Source organism: Nerophis lumbriciformis, linkage group LG01 (genome assembly GCF_033978685.3).
Source record: "Nerophis lumbriciformis linkage group LG01, RoL_Nlum_v2.1, whole genome shotgun sequence".
Classification (NCBI taxonomy): domain Eukaryota; kingdom Metazoa; phylum Chordata; class Actinopteri; order Syngnathiformes; family Syngnathidae; genus Nerophis; species Nerophis lumbriciformis.
The window spans coordinates 61,283,005-61,302,664 of NC_084548.2; the positions used below are offsets into that span (position 1 = coordinate 61,283,005).

General features: G+C 42.0%; 2 protein-coding genes across 4 annotated transcripts in view; one reads left to right on the top strand and one right to left on the bottom strand.

Moving 5' to 3' along the window:
• The window catches only part of LOC133612380 (membrane cofactor protein-like), a 114,913-nt gene that overhangs the window by 60,813 nt on the left and 34,440 nt on the right, over nucleotides 1–19,660 (bottom strand). The window lies entirely within an intron of this gene.
• The window catches only part of ptpn22 (protein tyrosine phosphatase non-receptor type 22), a 58,660-nt gene continuing 54,985 nt past the window's right edge, over nucleotides 15,986–19,660 (top strand). For all 3 annotated transcript variants that reach the window (XM_061923383.2, XM_061923388.2, XM_061923394.2), the window contains exon 1: nucleotides 15,986–16,115. The gene's annotated coding sequence lies outside the window, so the exon portion shown is untranslated. The remainder of the gene's footprint in view (nucleotides 16,116–19,660) is intronic.

Consider the following 19,660-nt stretch of genomic DNA (forward strand, 5'->3'; position numbering starts at 1 on the left):
ACTTTCCCCAAAACCCAAAGATGAAAAAGTTATTCGGGAGCGCTCCGTATTTTTCATTGTGTACTTGTCTATCAGCGTTGCGTGTGTCAGCTGGTGTGGTCTCAGTACAACAGCCAATCAAATTAGATCTACTTTGTTTTCATCACACAGCATTCATCCAATCAAATTGCAGGACAACCAACGAAGAAGACATGTCCAAACCACACGCCAGTGAACAAAAAATGATACCTAAAATAATTTTGTTTGGGTATAAAAATTACGAGGTGGTCAACACAAAACGGTTTGCAGTATGCAACACATGCGGTTCGAAAATTACTGATGGAGAGGCAACAACTTCCAACTTCGTCCGGCATTTGAAGTTGCACAAAGAACGGTAAGTTTTGAATGTAAGATAACGTTTATTGGCTAAGTAACGTGACTTTTATTTGCTGTGTAGTTAAATCAGTGAGGCTGTAAACTCACTGCTAACGTTATAACGTTATTGCAAACACGGGAATCTGTTGCAGTTCACTACCTTATTCATACTTTTTGTTCAGTGATTTTTTTTAAGCAGGGTTACGTTAGTCAATATATCACACGTAACGTTAGACGGCGGTCAGCAGCACCGCGTATTTTAGCCACCTAAAAAAAGACAAAAATAGTCAAATAAAGGTCAGTTAAAATGTATACTATATTATGAATATGTGTACCGTTTTAGCTAGCTTTCTGACATACTGTTGGTTGTTTACCTCAGTGGTCCCCAACCACCGGGCCGCGGCCCGGTACTGGTCCGTGGATCGATTGGTATCGGGCCGCACAAGAAATAAAAATTTTTTTCTTCTTTTTTTAATTAAATCAACATAAAAAACACAAGATACACTTACAAGTAGTGCACCAACCCAAAAAAACTCTCTCCCCCCTTTTGTTCTGGGCATTGAACATGAAGACTCTTCCTTCACTGTTCCGAGTGGCCATGAGAGTCTTGGCAGTGCCTGCCTCCAGTGCTCCAGTGGAGCGAGTTTTCAGCCATGGTGGCATCATACTACGCCCCCATCGTGCACAAATGACTGACAGACTCTTGGCTAATTTGGTCTTTTGCAGATGCAATGCAGCATAGGGCCCTGACATATAAAAAGTACAACTTTTTTGTTATGTTCACGTATATGTCATGTTTTTTCAATGTTAACACTTTTGTACAAATAAGTACATTTGCACTTTATTTTTCAATGGGTTTGTTCTGTAAAGGAATGAGTTAATGTTTAAAATGACTGGTTAATAGTGCTATTATAAAGTGCAATGTCAGCACAATTTTCTTTCCTGCAATTTAAAATGCACTTGTTTTAATAAATAAATACAGCGTTTGAAAAGCATACACAATCTGTGTTAATATATTAGTCTGTGGTTAAAAGGACTTGAAAGGACTCGAAACTCAAAATGCAGGACTTAGGACTTGACTTGAGACTTTCCAGTCTTGACTTTGGACTTGACTCGGGGCTTGCCTGTCTTGACTCGGGACTTGACTCGGACTTGAGGGCAAAGACTTGAGACTTACTTGTGACTTGCAAAACAATGACTTGGTCCCACCTCTGGCAGTATGTCAGGATTATCTTCTTTACGGGGAAATAAAGTATGGCTCACCAGGATCCCTTCTGCTGGTGAGCCTGATCTTTTGGTCTCGCAGGACAATTATACCGGACGTGTCCGGCTAGACCGCAGTAGAGGCAGAGGCGCTGTCTGTACCTCCTCTCCCTTTCTTCAATGGGTAACCGTGTCCTACCCAACTGCATGGGCTCCGGGGCTGCCATTATAGTAGTTGTTGGCCGGTATGGGTCCACTTCTGTTTTGAAGATAGGCAGTGTCTGGTTCCTAGAGGCACCTCTCTGGCCTCGCTCAGCTGCTCGTTCTCAAAATCGAATGTCAAATTGGAGGGCCAGTTCAATGAGGTCTTTACTGGACGTGGGTATGTCCTTCAGTAGACCGTCCTTGATTTCCTCAGAAAGACCGTGACGGAATGCGCTTTGGAGCGCCCGGTCATCCCAACCGCTGTCTGCCACCAAAGTCCGGAACTCTAAGGTGTAGGCTGCCACGGAGCGTGAGCCCTGCGAGATGGAGTGCAGACGTCCGGCCGCGGCCCCCACATCCTTGGGGTGATCAAAAACAGCCCGAAATTCAGCACGGAAGGCAGAATAGTCGGTTTTGAGCCCAATGGTCCTGTCGACTGCAGCTGTAGCCCACTTGAGAGCCGGGCCGGAAAGTAAGGAAAAAAATGCTATCTTGGCGCCGTCGGAGGAATAACGGGAGGGCTGGTGACGAAAAATGAGGTCACATTGTACCAAAAACCCTCTACAAAGTTCAAAGTCCCCTTCAAAGGGTTTAGGGCTGGCAATCCTGGGCTCTCGTTCCAAAATGCTGTGTTCGGGTCCACGGACTGGAGAAGCACGCGGAGGTACCACCGGTCCAGGACTGGCCCCGGGGCACATGTCCAGCCTGGAATATAGTCTGGTGAAGGCTCTCTCTCGATGATCCTCAAGGGCAGTAAACCGAACCTGATGTTCGCTAACGACGGAGCTAAGGATAGCTAGGTCGGAAGATATGGCTATCTGGGCCTGGGGCTTGCCGCTGTCGCCTGGTTCCGACATGTTGTTGGCCAGCGTTGGGAGAGGACGGCTCCGATTCCTTCGTTGGAGGCATCCACCTCTACCACAAACTGGCGTTGGGGATCTGGCATGGTGAGGATAGGAGCTGAAGTGAAGCGATGCTTAAGGTTCTGGAACGCCCTTTCAGCCTCTGGAGACCAGCGGAACTGCACCTGGGTGGAAGTGAGAGCATGGAGAGGGGCAGCTATTGTGCTAAAATTTCTGATAAATCTTCTATAAAAATTAGCAAACCCCAAGAACTGTTGAACCCTCTTCCGGCTATCAGGAGTGGGCCAGTCGGCTACGGCGCTAACTTTAGCCGGGTCCATCTTAACTCCTCCAGGAGCTACGATAAAGCCCAAGAAGGAGATAGTGTTGGCATGAAACTCACTCTTTTCGGCTTTGACGAATAGCTGGTTCTCCAGTAGCCTTTTAAGGACCTTGGTCACGTGGACCTTATGAGTCTCAATGTCTGTAGAATAAATTAAAATGTCATCAAGGTACACATATACAAAATGGTCTAGGAAGTCTCTTAGCACATCATTTATCATGGCTTGAAATACAGCAGGAGCATTGGTAAGTCCAAATGGCATTACTAAATACTCATAGTGTCCATTGGGAGTGTTAAAACCAGTCTTCCACTCATCCCCCTCTCTTATGCGGATGAGATGATAGGCATTACGAAGGTCAAGTTTAGTAAATACCTTGGCTTGCTGGAGTTGGTCAAACACAGAGTTCATGAGAGGGAGGGGGTACCGGTTCTTGATGGTGATGTCGTTTAGTGGGCTGTAGTCGATGCAGGGTCTCAGGGTTCCATCTTTTTTGTCCACGAAGAAGAAGCCGGCACCTGCTGGTGATGAGGAGGGGCGGATCAGTCCCGCTCTTAATGAGTCTGTGAGGTACTCCTTCATGGCCGCCCTCTCAGGACCGGAAACGGAGTACAGGCGACCTTTGGGAATGGTGGATCCTGGGATCAAGTTAATGGCGCAGTCATATGGGCGGTGTGGAGGAAGAGACATGGCTTTAGTCTTGCTAAATACCTCTCGTAGCTGATGGTAACATGGGGGCACCGAATTCAGGTCTGGGTATTCCGATTCTGTGGCGGGGTTTGCAGAAAACAAATTGAGTTGCGCTACACCCTTAGTTTGTGTAGCACTGGTGAAACACTCATTTACACAGTCCTTTCCCCATGTTTTAATTTCACCTGACCTCCAGTCTATCTGGGGGTTGTGGTGAAAAAGCCACGGTTGTCCCAAAATTAAGGTGTGCGATGAGGTTTTGAACAGATACAAGCAAATCTTTTCTTCATGGTCCTTTATGCATATGCGGATGGGTTCTGTGGTGTGGGTAATTATAAACAGTTCCTTACCATCAAGAGCTCTAGCTCTAATGGGTCGAGATAATGGCTCAGACTTGACACCTAATTTAGCAGCCAGACCCCAGTCCATTAAACTCTCATCCGCCCCTGAGTCAATAAGTGCCCCAATGTCTGTGACAGTGTGATGTTTTACCTTGATTTTAGTGAGGGTACGCGTAATGGGAGTAGAAGCAGTTAGTTGACTCACTCCTATGGGTCTTTTAACCGGACAGGTGGCGACCAGGTGACCCGGCGACCCGGCTCCCCGCAGTAAAAACACCGCCCTTCAAGTTGTCGTCTCTGGCGTTCCTCCTGCGTCAGCCGTGCTCTCCCCAGCTGCATGGGATCCTCACCTTCCTCCAGGGAAATGGGATGACTCGGCGCGGGGGAAGCGGGGTAGAAAGCCGGTCTGTACTGTGTTTGAGAGTGTGTCGCTCCTCCCGTGGTTGTGGTCCTTACACTCCGATGTCGCCTGAGTTGAGTGAGCCTGTTGTCAGTGCGGATGGCGAGCGCGATAAGCTCGTCCAACCCGGCAGGTAAATCTAATGGAATTAGTAAATCCTGAATAGGTGCGGCCAGCCCCTTCAAAAAAGTGTCATAGAGTGCCACGGAGTTCCACCCGCTCTCCGCCGATAGCGTGCGGAATCGGATGGCGTAATCGCATACAGAGTCTCGACCTTGCCTCAACCTGCTTAGCTCCTGAGCTTTCTCCCGGTCGTCTGTGACCGGATCAAAAGTCATTTTAAGGGCAGTCTGGAAGTCTGTGAGAGAGCTGCAGATAGCTGAGCTCCGGCTCCACTCGGCGGAAGCCCATGCCTTGGCTCTACCCGTCAGATGGGAGATCATGAAAGCGATTTTCGCTCGCTCCGTGGGAAAGGCGTGAGGCGTAAATTCAAAATGAATTGAGCAGTCTATAATAAAAGCTTTGCATTGTCCTGTTTCACCTGAATATTGAGCTGGGGGTGCCAATTTGCTTCCGGCTCCGGCGAATGACGTAGGTGGTGGAGAAGCAGGTACGGGAGCCGATGCGGGGGCTTGAGGAAGTCGCAAGACCATCTCCTGTAGCTGGGAGGTAAGGCGACCCATATGTTCGGCCATCGCCTTCTGAAACTCCTCTTGGCGTGAGAGGCGGGCTTCCTGATCCTGTATGGCCGCGGAAAACTGCCCTTTCTCTGCTGGGTCCATACTGGCCAGATTGTACTATCAGGCTTGGTAAAAGGATAGGACTCAGATGCAGAGTAGGGAATTTGGACAGGCTTTTATTTTGAAAACTTCCTTTCACCTCCCAAGTCAAGGATTACAATATCTATCTTTAACCAAAAACTAATCGGCAAAAAGGTTCCAAGAAAAAATAGCAACAACCAAAAATCACTCCAAACGGAGGAAAACACAAAAGCAAAGACAAACTATAATTGGCGCCGTATATGTTATAAAATGTATAAACAGAAAACGCTCCAACAGGAGGAAAAAAACAAATAGCTATGAAAATTTCTACACTCACTAATCTAATAAAGTATTAACAAAAATAGTCACTCAAAAATTGAGGATAGAATGAAAAAATAACTGAAACTCACCACTTCGTTTGAATATACTAAATAACAAAAAGTCGCTCTGCTGAGGAGGAAGAAAGGAAAAATTCAAGATAGTAACAAAGGGGATTCAAGATCAAGGAACTTAATTACAAAATGAGGCAAGGCAAGACAAGGCATGGACAGGAACATGGATGCTAGAGAGCACGAATAGACGAAACAATCTGGCACAGAACAAAGGAAGGAGTGGGCTTATAAGACACATGAGGGTAATAGGGAACAGGTGGAAACAATTAGGAAATCGGGATGACGTCAGACTGATGACACAAAAGGAAGGGCAAGTGACCTGAAACGAGAGGAGAGTTACTTTTCAAACTAAAACATGCACATCACAAGACAGAAAAAACCAAGACAAGACATCCCTCACCGCGGTGTGACACTTTCTCACTTGCGCCAACACATGCACATATGGCACTTAGCCAGTGATGCGTTTACAGCCACACAGAAAGTCGGACAACTCCAACACCACACATAAAGTGTCATTCCAGGTCGTTACACTATGATTTACCAATCAAATGTGTGCTTATTCTAGTGTAATTTATTAGGAATCTTAATTTATAAATATTAATCATGAAATGCTGATAGTATATTAAATAAATACTAATAAAAATATATTTTTTACAAACAGGAAGTTGCAGGAATGTACACATGATCCCCTGCTTACATCTCATTGTGCAACATGTGAATGTTTTAATGGGAACTAAATGCAATGTTTGAAAGGGGTACAAATTATTTCCAAAGCAGGACCTCCACCCAGACAAACAATACAAGTACACAGTTCATGAAAAACAATATTTTTTGTTATTGCCATTGTAAGTGGGCCTAAACACTTATATTAGAAATGGAAATGACTGCTGTCATTTGATTATAATAACAAGAGAATGTTGTCTGTCTATCTGTGTTGGCCCTGCGATGAGATGGGGACTTTTCCAGGGTGTACCCCGCCTTCCTGAGATAGGCTCCAGCGCCCCCGAAAGGGACAAGCGGTAGAGAATGGATGGATGGATGGAGATTGAACTTGTTATTTAGTCAGGTTTGGGACAGGTGTGCTGCTGGTGTAGCCACAGTGTGCACGTCTGATGTTGCTCACATAGGCTCCACTGAATGCTCGGGGAGTTTTTGCGTTTGCTCACACACATGAACAATTAGAGGGCACATTGGTCCGCAGGAACCTACCACATAGCGAAGGACATACAATATTTGATTTCCTATTATACAGCTCATTTTTATTTTACAGTTTTTGATATATATAGTGTGACGTCATGCACAGAAGTGCACTTTATTTGTTTTAAAACATTGTAGTGGTTCTGTACAAAAAGTGCACTTTAATTTAGTGTTGTTTTGATATGTCATCTTAGTGACATCATGCACAAAAGTGCACTCGTAGCTTGTTTCAAAATGTCTCTTTCTGTTTTAAAATGACATGAATGTTTGTGCCACTGCTTAATAACTGTTTAATAAATACAGTTTTGGTAAATTGACTTAGTTGTGATTTCCCTCTCTGCATGAAAGTTTAAAAGTAGCATATATTAATGCAGTATGAACAAGAATGTTTTAATGTAGACACATAGAATAATCATACTGGTGTGATTATATTCATCAAGTGTTCATTCAAGGCTAAGGCAAAATAATGAGATATATATCATGTATCGTGACATGGCCTAAAAATATCGAGATAATAATAAAAGGCCACACACACACACACACACACACACACACACACACACACACACACACACACACACACACACACACACACACACACACACACACTTGAGACCTCCGAAAAATGCCTACCTCTATAGGACCACCCTTTCTAGGTATATAAAGATGTGTATTTACAACATTAATAATATATACATACTATGCAAATATAAAAAAGGTAAGCCTTGAGTTATGTATTTTTTTATTTTTTTTGAATTTTTTTGTTTGTAATTGGTTTTTAATCTTCATTATTTACTTCAAGTTATTACAGTATGTCTCTTTATACATATATATTTTTATTTTTTTAATTACTTTTGGCCAAAGGGCGCACATTTCAATTTCTTACACACACTTGTTATTACATATGTTGGCCAGAGGAGGAGCACTCTGTGGCTTGTTTTATTATATATTGCTGCCTTTGTTTACTTTTGTATGCACATTAAATCAACGACTTAAGAGCAATGTTCACGGACTCTAGTATTTGGCTGTCTATTAGATGCGATGGTTTTCCATATTGCGACCATGATTTCGGTTCTAACTTGTTCACCGGTCCTCATATGGAAGGTACTTTTCCTTGTTTATGCCTCAAGAACGGTAGAAATACAAGAACACACACACACACACACACACACACACACACACACACACACACGCACACACACACACACACACACTCTTGAGACCTCCAAAAAATGCCTACCTCTATAGGACCACCCTTTCTAGGTATATAAAGATTTGTATTTACAACATTAATAATATATACATACTATGCAAAGGGCAGTACGGTGGAAGAGGGGTTAGTGCATCTGCCTCACAATACAAAGGTCCTGAGTAGTCTTGGGTTCAATCCCGGGCTCGGGATCTTTCTGTGTGGAGTTTGCATGTTCTCCCCGTGACTGCGTGGGTTCCCTCCGGGTACTCCGGCTTCCTCCCACTTCCAAAAACATGCACCTGGGGATAGGTTGATTGGCAACACTAAATTGGCCCTAGTGTGTGAATGTGAGTGTGAATGTTGTCTGTCTATCTGTGTTGGCCCTGTGATGAGGTGACGACTTGTCCAGGGTGTACCCCGCCTCCCGCCCGATTGTAGCTGAGATAGGCTCCAGTGCCCCCCGCGACCCCGAAGGGAATAAGCGGTAGAAAATGGATGGATGGATATCGCCCAGCCCTAATTTCGCTCATGTAGGCAACGAGTTAGCAGATAGATGCGCAAAACAAGTAACTACTAAAACAGAAGTAAACATGGAGATTAACCACAGTAAAGAAGAAGTGAAGAATATAGTTCAGATAGAACACAATAAAAAGTGGCAGGATAATTGGAATAAGGAAACAAAAGGTAGAGAGTATTACAAAGTCCAGAGGAGAGAAGGTGTAATGAGAGGAGGCAATAGAAATAGGAAGGAAGAAGACATTATTACTAGAATGAGATTAGGACATAGTTCATTGAAATTGATAGGGAAACATAATTCAGGACTGTGTGACTGTTGCCATCAGAGAGAAAGTGTAGGACATGTTTTAATACAATGTAAGCTAGACTGACCATACGTGTTATGATCCGCTGCCCGGATCATATTTTTTGTTTACGTTTTCAAGATACTTGTGTTTTTGGTTAGTTTTGGACTCCTTGAGTACCTGTTTTGTACACCTGAGTTTGTTGCCATGGCTACTTATTATTTTCACAGGTGCGTTTGTTCCCGACACGCACCTGTTTGTCATCACTGACATTATTATTTAAGCCTGTCCTCCCTGTCATTCGTTCTTGCTTCGAAGTTTGTTTTCATGCAACAGTTGACGACTTTTGTTCTGGCTCTGTACCTGTTAGCTTCCACGCTAAACTCTTTTTTTTACCTTCTAGCTCCCATGCTATCTCTTTTAGTTTTTGCCTTATGTGCTATGAGCACCCTTTTCTTTGTTCCAGTATAACTTATTTATTAAATAAATACCTTCTTACCTGCACGCTGTGTCTGACGCCCGTCTGCATTCCTGAGAGAACGAACCCCGCATCACAATGCGCCCCGGTCGTCACAGTACGAAGCAAGCATGAAAAAGTTCTCTCGTGACGGGCTTGACGGAGGTAGATGAAGGTGCGTGGATGGTCCTCCGAGCGATGGAAGCAGAGACAGCTGGGAAGTATTCTCACCGCGCTGCAGGTGATGATTCCCCCTACGGCGAACCCAGCAGCCCAGCTGAGACATCCACCACTCGCAGATACTCCGTTGCCTGCTCCGCCTCTGGTTCCGCCCACGCCGACAGACGAGCCGCCTGCTCCGCCTCTGGCTCCGCCCACGCCGACAGACGAGCCGCCTGCTCCGCCTCTGGCTCCGCCCACGCCGACAGACGAGCCGCCTGCTCCGCCTCTGGCTCCGCCCACGCCGACAGACGAGCCGCCTGCTCCGCCTCTGGCTCCGCCCACGCCGACAGACGAGCCACCTGCTCCGCCCACGCCGACAGCGACGACGCCTTCTGTTTCCACGGCGACGACGCCTTCTGTTTCCACGGCGACGACGCTTCCTGTTTCCACGGCGACGACGCTTCCTGTTTCCACGGCGACGACGCTTCCTGTTTCCACGGCGACGACGCTTCCTGTTTCCACGGCGACGACGCTTCCTGTTTCCACGGCGACGACGCTTCCTGTTTCCACGGCGACGACGCTTCCTGCTTCCACGGCGACGACGCTTCCTGCTTCCACGGCGACGACGACGCTTCCTGCTTCCACGGCGACGACGACGCTTTCTGCTTCCACGGCGACGACGACGCTTCATGTTTCCACGGCGACGACGACGCTTCCTCCTGCTTCCACGGTGACGTCTGCTCTCTCCTCGTCGTCTCAGCGACCTCGGGTGGTCTGGCGGCGCAAGCGGCGCTCTCGGAGGTTAGAGTATGGACGCCAGTGGCCCAAACAGCAGCGACACCCGAGACGTAGTCGCAGAACTCTCCGGCTGCTGAACTTCTGGCGCCACTCACGCCCACCTTCTCGGCAGCCACAAATGTGGCCTTTCCGTGGTCGCCCGCCTCGCCTCCGGCAGCGGCGTTCCATTCGCCGCCGCCACCTGACTCGTCCCCGGTGGATTCGGGGACATGTGACCTGGCGACCCTCCGCCAAATCCTCCCTCCACCCTCCCTTGACTCTTGAACTTTGTTATAGTTGGGGGGGTTTTAGTTTTTCTAGGGGACATCTGGAATCTGTCCCTTAAGGGGGGGGTACTGTTATGATCCGCTGCCCGGATCATATTTTTTGTTTACGTTTTCAAGATACTAGTGTTTTTGGTTAGTTTTGGACTCCACGAGTACCTGTTTTGTACACCTGAGTTTGTTGCCATGGCTACTTATTATTTTCACAGGTGCGTTTGTTCCCGACACGCACCTGTTTGTCATCACTGACATTATTATTTAAGCCTGTCCTCCCTGTCATTCGTTCTTGCTTCGAAGTTTGTTTTCATGCAACAGTTGACGACTTTTGTTCTGGCTCTGTACCTGTTAGCTTCCACGCTAAACTCTTTTTTTTACCTTCTAGCTCCCATGCTAGCTCTTTTAGTTTTTGCCTTATGTGCTATGAGCACCCTTTTCTTTGTTCCAGTATAATTTATTCCGGTAAATAAATCATTTCTTTTACCTTCACGCTGTGTCCGAAGTCCGTTGCATCCTGGGAGAACGAAACCCCGCATCACCATGCGCCCCGGTCGTCACAATACGTCCTCTTTCCCCCGGACATGAACCTCTTTTGCGGGGCTGTCCGGGCGGAGTTTCTTAAATGCCTCACATGTCCGGCATTCTGAGTTAGGGTTGCGTGTATTTTCAATGTACGTCCAGGGTTAAGAAGGGGTTAAAGGGGAACATTATCACCAGACCTATGTAAGCGTCAATATATACCTTGATGTTGCAGAAAAAAGACCATATATTTTTTTAACCGATTTCCGAACTCTAAATGGGTGAATTTTGGCGAATTAAACGCCTTTCTATTATTCGCTCTCGGAGCGATGACGTCACAACGTGACGTCACATCGGGAAGCAATCCGCCATTTTCTCACTTTCGTCGGTGTGTTGTTGGAGGGTGTAACAACACGAACAGGGACGGACGGATTCAAGTTGCACCAGTTGCCCAAAGATGCAAAAGTGGCAAGAATCCATCCATCCATCCATCTTCTTCCGCTTATCCGAGGTCGGGTCGCGGGGGCAGCAGCCTAAGCAGGGAAGCCCAGACTTCCCTCTCCCCAGCCACTTCGTCCAGCTCCTCCCGGGGGATCCCGAGGCGTTCCCAGGTCAGCCGGGAGACATAGTCTTCCCAACGTGTCCTGGGTCTTTCCCGTGGCCTCCTACCGGTCGGACGTGCCCTAAACACCTCATCGCAATCGGGTGCCCGAAACACCTCATCTGGCTCCTCTCGATGTGGAGGAGCAGCAGCTTTACTTTGAGCTCCTCCCGGATGGCAGAGCTTCTCACCCTATCTCTAAGGGAGAGCCCCGCCACCCGGCGGAGGAAACTCATTTCGGCCGCTTGTACCCGTGATCTTGTCCTTTCGGTCATAACCCAAAGCTCATGACCATAGGTGAGGATGGGAACGTAGATTGACCGGTAAATTGAGAGCTTTGCCTTCCGGCTCAGCTCCTTCTTCACCCCAACGGATCGATACAGCGTCCGCATTACTGAAGACGTCGCACCGATCCGCCTGTCGATCTCACGATCCACTCTTCCCTCACTCGTGAACAAGACTCCGAGGTACTTGAACTCCTCCACTTGGGGCAAGATCTCCTCCCCAACCCGGAGATGGCACTCCACCCTTTTCCGGGCGAGAACCATGGACTCGGACTTGGAGGTGCTGATTCTCATCCCAGTCGCTTCACACTCAGCTGCGAACCGATCCAGTGAGAGCTGAAGATCCTGGCCAGATGAAGCCATCAGGACCACATCATCTGCAAAAAGCAGAGACCTAATCCTGCAGCCACCAAACCGGATCCCCTCAACGCCTTGACTGCGCCTAGAAATTCTGTCCATAAAAGTTATGAACAGAATCGGTGACCATAGCTGAGGATGGGAACGTAGAGTAAAGTGGCAAGAAATTGGACGAAATTTGTTCAAAATACGAGGCTGTGGGGAAAGCCGACAAAAATGGTCAGTCGTTTGTTCCGCACGCTTTACCGACGAAAGCTATGCTATGACAGAGATGGCAAGAATGTGTGGATATCCTGCAACACTCAAAGCAGATGCATTTCCAACGATAAAGACCCTAGCTTCCCTGACCTGCTGACATCAACTCCAAAACTGGACAGATCAGCTTTCAGGAAAAGAGAGCGGATGAGGGTATGTCTACAGAATATATTAATTGATGAAAACTTTATTCATTACTCGCGGTTTTACGTAAATTATTATACATAAACGATGTTTACCAATAATTTAGCTTAAAAACATTAATTTTTTTCAATCATTCGAGTACATTCGGGTAGTTTTGTGTAATGTAGTATTTTGTGTCTATTTAGGTATGGTTAACCTGAGTGCTGAAATCGTGGAAAAATATATGTTCTTAGCGCGCCTGAAATGGGCTGTCTGCACTCTCAAAGTGCATGTTGTTGCCAAAGGTATTTCATATGCTGTAAACCTAGTTCATAGTTGTTAGTTTCCTTTAATGCCAAACAAACACATACCAATCGTTGGTTAGAAGGCGATCGCCAAATTCGTCCTCGCTTTTTCCCGTGTCGCTGGCTGTCGTGTCGTTTTCGTCGGTTTCGCTTGCATACGGTTCAAACCGATATGGCTCAATAGCTTCAGTTTCTTCTTCAATTTCGTTTTCGCTACCTGCCTCCACACTACAACCATCCGTTTCAATACATTCGTAATCTGTTGAATCGCTTAAGCCGCTGAAATCCGAGTCTGAATCCGAGCTAATGACGCTGTACCTTGCTGTTCTATGTGCCATGTTTGTTTGTGTTGGCATCACTATGTGACGTCACAGGAAAATGGACGGGTGTATATATAACGATGGTTAAAATCAGGCACTTTGAAGCTTTTTTTAGGGATATTGCGTGATGGGTTAAAATTTTGAAAAAAACTTTGAAAAATAAAATAAGCCACTGGGAACTGATTTTTAATGGTTTTAACCCTTCTGAAATTGTGATAATGTTCCAAAACAAATGTACAAAACAAATTGTGAAGGTGTGTGCACGCAGCAGCATTCGTGAGGGAGGGGCAGATACACAGAGAGAGAGAGAGTTATGATCAACGCGCATGCGCCGCCAGGCTCTGCTTTTTATCCATAGATTTATCAGATTTAATTTTTTATTACCTATAGCAGGGGTGTCAAAAGTGTACCCCGGAGGCCATTTACGGCCCACAGCAAATGTTTTAAAGGCCCACGGCACACTCTAAAAATACTATTAAAATAAACAAAAAACATAACAAAAGTGAAATAAAAAAGCTTAAAGGTGAAATGTAATTTAGAAAAAGTTGCAATGTTGACTAATAAAACAAAGCTGTTTTTTTTCTTCTTTCAAACTGTCATTGCTCAAAACATAATATTGAATCAAAATCAATGTTATTATGAATTATTGACCTATCCAAGGTTCCAATTACTTCACATCAAATGTTCTACTTTGAAAAATATTTTTGGTGGAAGATTTTGCACATTTTGCGTGTTTGCCATTAAAAACATAGTTTTGTTTGACAAAAAATGGCGGAAAACAAACTAAAACATTTTGAAATGAGGGATAGATCTGAAGTTGATGCAGACTCCAGAGATTTAAGCTTTAAATATAAAATGTATGTATGCCCTGGCACACCATTATCGTAATTTCATGACCCAAGCAAAACACTTTTTACACTTTTATACTGAAATAAATACACTTGCAACTTATTAAATAAAAATATAGAAAAAACTACCAGCAGCGGTAAAGTTCAGATCCATGAAGGAAAGAAGAAAGTGAAAGAATGTTTATAACTGAATACATTTACATATGTATACAAATTTGTTTTCTTTTTTTTATATATTTTTTTAATGAATTAAGTAACGTTTATGACAACATTTTTCCAAAACACAATATAGAATGTGAGATATAACAGGATAATTCACATATAATATAATTTTTTTTTTCAAAACGCTTACAAAAAAGTGGGCCCCAAAAATTGACTCTGGGACCCCATTTTTATGACTTGATGGGTCCCTGGGACCCCATTTGGAAAATTCCTAGCGCCAACACTGCTGTCAACAGAGGAGAAAAAAATGCCTTATTTAAATAAATATATTATTTATAAAGCAAGTTCGAGTATCATTGGCAAATTCTCACCTAGTCCCGGCCTTGGCACGCATATACAGGTAAAGGCCAGTAAATTAGAATATTTTGAAAAACTTGATTTATTTTAGTAATTGCATTCAAAAGGTGTAACTTGTACATTATATTTATTCATTGCACACAGACTGATGCATTCAAATGTTTATTTCATTTAATTTTGATGATTTGAAGTGGCAACAAATGAAAATCCAAAATTCCGTGTGTCACAAAATTAGAATATTACTTAAGGCTAATACAAAAAAGGGATTTTTAGAAATGTTGGCCAACTGAAAAGTATGAAAATGAAAAATATGAGCATGTACAATACTCAATACTTGGTTGGAGCTCCTTTTGCCTCAATTACTGCGTTAATGCGGCGTGGCATGGAGTCGATGAGTTTCTGGCACTGCTCAGGTGTTATGAGAGCCCAGGTTGCTCTGATAGTGGCCTTCAACTCTTCTGCGTTTTTGGGTCTGGCATTCTGCATCTTCCTTTTCACAATACCCCACAGATTTTCTATGGGGCTAAGGTCAGGGGAGTTGGCGGGCCAATTTAGAACAGAAATACCATGGTCTGTAAACCAGGCACGGGTAGATTTTGCGCTGTGTGCAGGCGCCAAGTCCTGTTGGAACTTGAAATCTCCATCTCCATAGAGCAGGTCAGCAGCAGGAAGCATGAAGTGCTCTAAAACTTGCTGGTAGACGGCTGCGTTGACCCTGGATCTCAGGAAACAGAGTGGACCGACACCAGCTGGACTGCTGCTGAGTGGTCCAAAGTCATGTTTTCTGACGAAAGCAAATTTTGCATTTCCTTTGGAAATCGAGGTCCCAGAGTCCGGAGGAAGACAGGAGAGGCACAGGATCCACGTTGCCTGAAGTCTAGTGTAAAGTTTCCACCATCAGTGATGGTTTGGGGTGCCATGTCATCTGCTGGTGTCGGTCCACTCTGTTTCCTGAGATCCAGGGTCAACGCAGCCGTCTACCAGCAAGTTTTAGAGCACTTCATGCTTCCTGCTGCTGACCTGCTCTATGGAGATGGAGATTTCAAGTTCCAACAGGACTTGGCGCCTGCACACAGCGCAAAATCTACCCGTGCAATGAATAAATATAATGTACAAGTTACACCTTTTGAATGCAATTACTGACATAAATCAAGTTTTTCAAAATATTCTAATTTACTGGCTTTTACCTGTATGTGTTCTCTTTTTGGGATTTTACAATATGATCAGCCTAATGTAAGTAAGTAAGTTAGCGAAAGAGAAGATTAGGTTAGCAGTGGAAGATATTTTAGGATTGTACTCAGAACACATAGGTTATAAAGCATTATACACATATTTAAAACAACACTGGGTTAAATAAAATAATATAGAGTAGCTATCCACCTCCGTCCACACTCCATTTCAGTAGGTGGCGGTAATGCACACCAGAAGGTTTGCTTGCCAACTGCCATTACACAAAAGAAGAAGAAAGTCTCTTCCTGTTAGTTTCCGGATTAAGTGAAGAAATACCGGCAGAAATTTCGACATGTTCTGAATTAATTTGTTGCCATATATCGTGACTCCTTGTCGAGGCAATGCGTGAAGTCGTCCACAGTAAGTTTATTTCATGTTGGTAACATTTAAACGTATAAATAGGTTATAATGGCGATTGTTGAGAATTTGGTGAACATTTTTGCTCCACGTTCAATTTAATGTAGAAATGGGGCAGTCGCCCTCTGCTGGTCATTTTGTCACACTGCAGCGAAATGTTAAAAGCCGTGGAAACAAATGTGTCTACAATCCGTTGTAGAATGTATCATTTTATCTTACAAGTATCTATAAAATGATACGCGAATTTGTATCACTTTATTTCCCAGTTTTCACCGTCATGTCAATGGAGAAATGTTGAAGTAAATGCTTAATCTTGCAACAACGTTTCATTGGCTCCGGTTTGACTCAGTGTTTAAAACACTACAAATGTAATACTTGTTTGGTCATTCTGTGTATTTTTTATATTTTCTTTGGTTTGCAAAATGATTTTTTGATGGAAAATAAAATCATGTTCTGCTGTAAGTTTATAAATGGGTTTATTTATATAATAATACAATTAATAAATAATAACATATAAATAATAATTACCTCAACTCTTCTTTTTTTAAATTCAGTGACACTTCCCGTATGTTTAATATTTAATCAAATATTCCACTTTGAAATATTTTGGGGAAAATATTGCATATTTTGTGTTTTTGCCTTAAAAAACAGAGATTCGACTAAAAGGGCTTAAAGAAAAAAACAAAACTTTATATCGACAAATAGACCTAAAGTTGATCTCGAGATTTATTCCACTTGAAAATATTTTAGAGGAAAAATATTGCATATTTTGTGTTTGCCATATTAAAAAAAACAGTTTTATTTAATAAAAGGCCATAAAACAAAGAAATTACCCTATAAAAATTAATAAAAAATGTATTATTGACAGATACATCTGAATTTGAATAAAAAATTGAAGCATTAAGTAAAAAAAAAATTATGGCCTATTTACACATTTATAAGTGGGGCCTCGTCGTTTTTCATTCTTTTAAACTGTCATAGCACGAAAAATAATAATGAATCAAAACCAACGTTGTTATGAACTTTCGAGCTATTTAAGGCTCCTATTATTTAATCAAATATTCCACTTTAAAATATTTTTGGGAGAATATTGCATATATTGTGTTTTTGTCATAAAAAAACAAATTTGACAAAAAGGGCTTAAAGAAAAAAAAACGTAATATCGACAAATAGACCTAAAGTTGATCTCGAGATTTATTCCACTTGAAAATATTTTAGAGGAAAAATATTGCATATTTTGTGTTTGCCATATTTTAAAAAAAGTTTTCTTTAATTAAAGGCCATAAAACAAACAAAAAACCCTATAAAAATGAATAAAAAAGTAAAATTGACAGATAGATCTGAATTTGAATGAACAAATTAAGCGTTAAGTGGAAAAAAATGTATGACTTATTTTTAACACTTTTATGAGTGGGGCCCCGTTGGATCCCCCAAAATTTCTAAGTTTTTCATGCTTTTAAACTGTCATAGCACGAAAAATAATAATGAATCAAAATCAATGTTGTTATAAACTTTCGAGCTATTTAAGGCTCCAATTATTTAATCAAATATTCCACTTTAAAATATTTTTGGGAGAATATTGCATATATTGTGTTTTTGCCATAAAAAAAAAAATTGACAAAAAGGGCTTGAAGAAAAAAAAAAGTAATTTCGACAAATAGACCTAAAGTTGATCTCGAGATTTATTCCACTTGAAAATATTTTTGAGGAAAAATATTGCATATTTTGTTTGCCATATTTAAAAAAAGTTTTCTTTAATAAAAGGCCATAAAACAAAGAAATAACCCTATAAAAATTAATACAAAATGTATTATTGACAGATGGATCTGAATTTGAATGAAAAATTTAAGCGTTAAGTAAAAAAAAATGTATGGCTTATTTTTAACACTTTTATGAGTGGGGCCCCTTTGGATCCCCAAAATGTCTAAGTTTTTCATTCTTTGAACTGTCATAGCACGAAAAATAATAATGAATCAAAACCAATGTTGTTATGAACTTTCGAGCTATTTAAGGCTCCAATTATTTAATCAAATATTCCACTTTAAAATATTTTTGGGAAAATATTCCATGTATTGTGTTTTTGCCATAAAAAAACAAATTTGACAAAAAGGGCTTGAAGGGCTTAAAGAAAAAAACAACGTAATATCGACAAATAGACCTAAAGTTGATCTCGAGATTTATTCCACTTGAAAATATTTTAGAGGAAAAATATTGCATATTTTGTGTTTGCCATATTAAAAAAAAAGTTTTCTTTAATAAAAGGCCATAAAACAAAGAAATGACCCTATAAAAATTAATAAAAAATGTATTATTGACAGATACATCTGAATTTGAATGAAAAATTTAAGCATTAAGTAAAAAAAAAAAAAAAAAAAGGCTTATTTTTAACACTTTTATAAGTGGGGCCACGTTGGATCCCCCAAAATTTCTAAGTTTTTCATTCTTTTAAACTGTCATAGCACGAAAAATAATAATGAATCAAAACCAATGTTGTTATGAACTTTCGAGCTATTTAAGGCTCCAATTATTTAATCAAATATTCCACTTTAAAATATTTTTGGGAGAATATTGCATATATTGTCAAACTAATTTGACAAAAAGGGCTTAAAGAAAAAAAAAAATGTAATATCGACAAATAGACCTAAAGTTGATCTCGAGATTTATTCCACTTGAAAATATTTTTGAGGAAAAATATTGCATATTTTGTGTTTGCCATATTAAAAACAAGTTTTCTTTAATAAAATGCCATAAAACAAACAAAAAACCCTATAAAAATTAATAAAAATGTAAAATTGACAGATAGATCTGAATTTGAATGAACAATTTAAGTGTGAAGTGAAAAAAAAAATGTATGACTTATTTTTAACACTTTTATGAGTTGGATCCCCCAAAATTCCAAAGTTTTTCATTCTTTTAAACTGTCATAGCACGAAAAATAATAATGAATCAAAACCAATGTTGTTATGAACTTTCGAGCTATTTAAGGCTCCAATTATTTAATCAAATATTCCACTTTAAAATATTTTTGGGAGAATATTGCATATATTGTGTTTTTGCCATAAAAAAAAATTTTGACAAAAAAGGCTTGAAGAAAAAAAAAAGTAATTTCGACAAATAGACCTAAAGTTGATCTCGAGATTTATTCCACTTGAAAATATTTTTGAGGAAAAATATTGCATATTTTGTTTGCCATATTTTAAATAGGGACGGCGTGGCGCAGTGGAAGAGTGGCCGTGCGCAACCCGAGGGTCCCTGGTTCAATCCCCACCTAGTACCAACCTCGTCATGTCCGTTGTGTCCTGAGCAAGACACTTCACCCTTGCTCCTGATGGGTGCTGGTTAGCGCCTTGCATGGCAGCTCCCTCCATCAGTGTGTGAATGTGTGTGTGAATGGGTAAAATGTGGAAGTAGTGTCAAAGCGCTTTGAGTACCTTGAAGGTAGAAAAGCGCTATACAAGTACAACCCATTTATCATTTATTTATTTAAATAAGTTTTCTTTAATAAAAGGCCATAAAACAAAGAAATAACCCTATAAAAATTAATACAA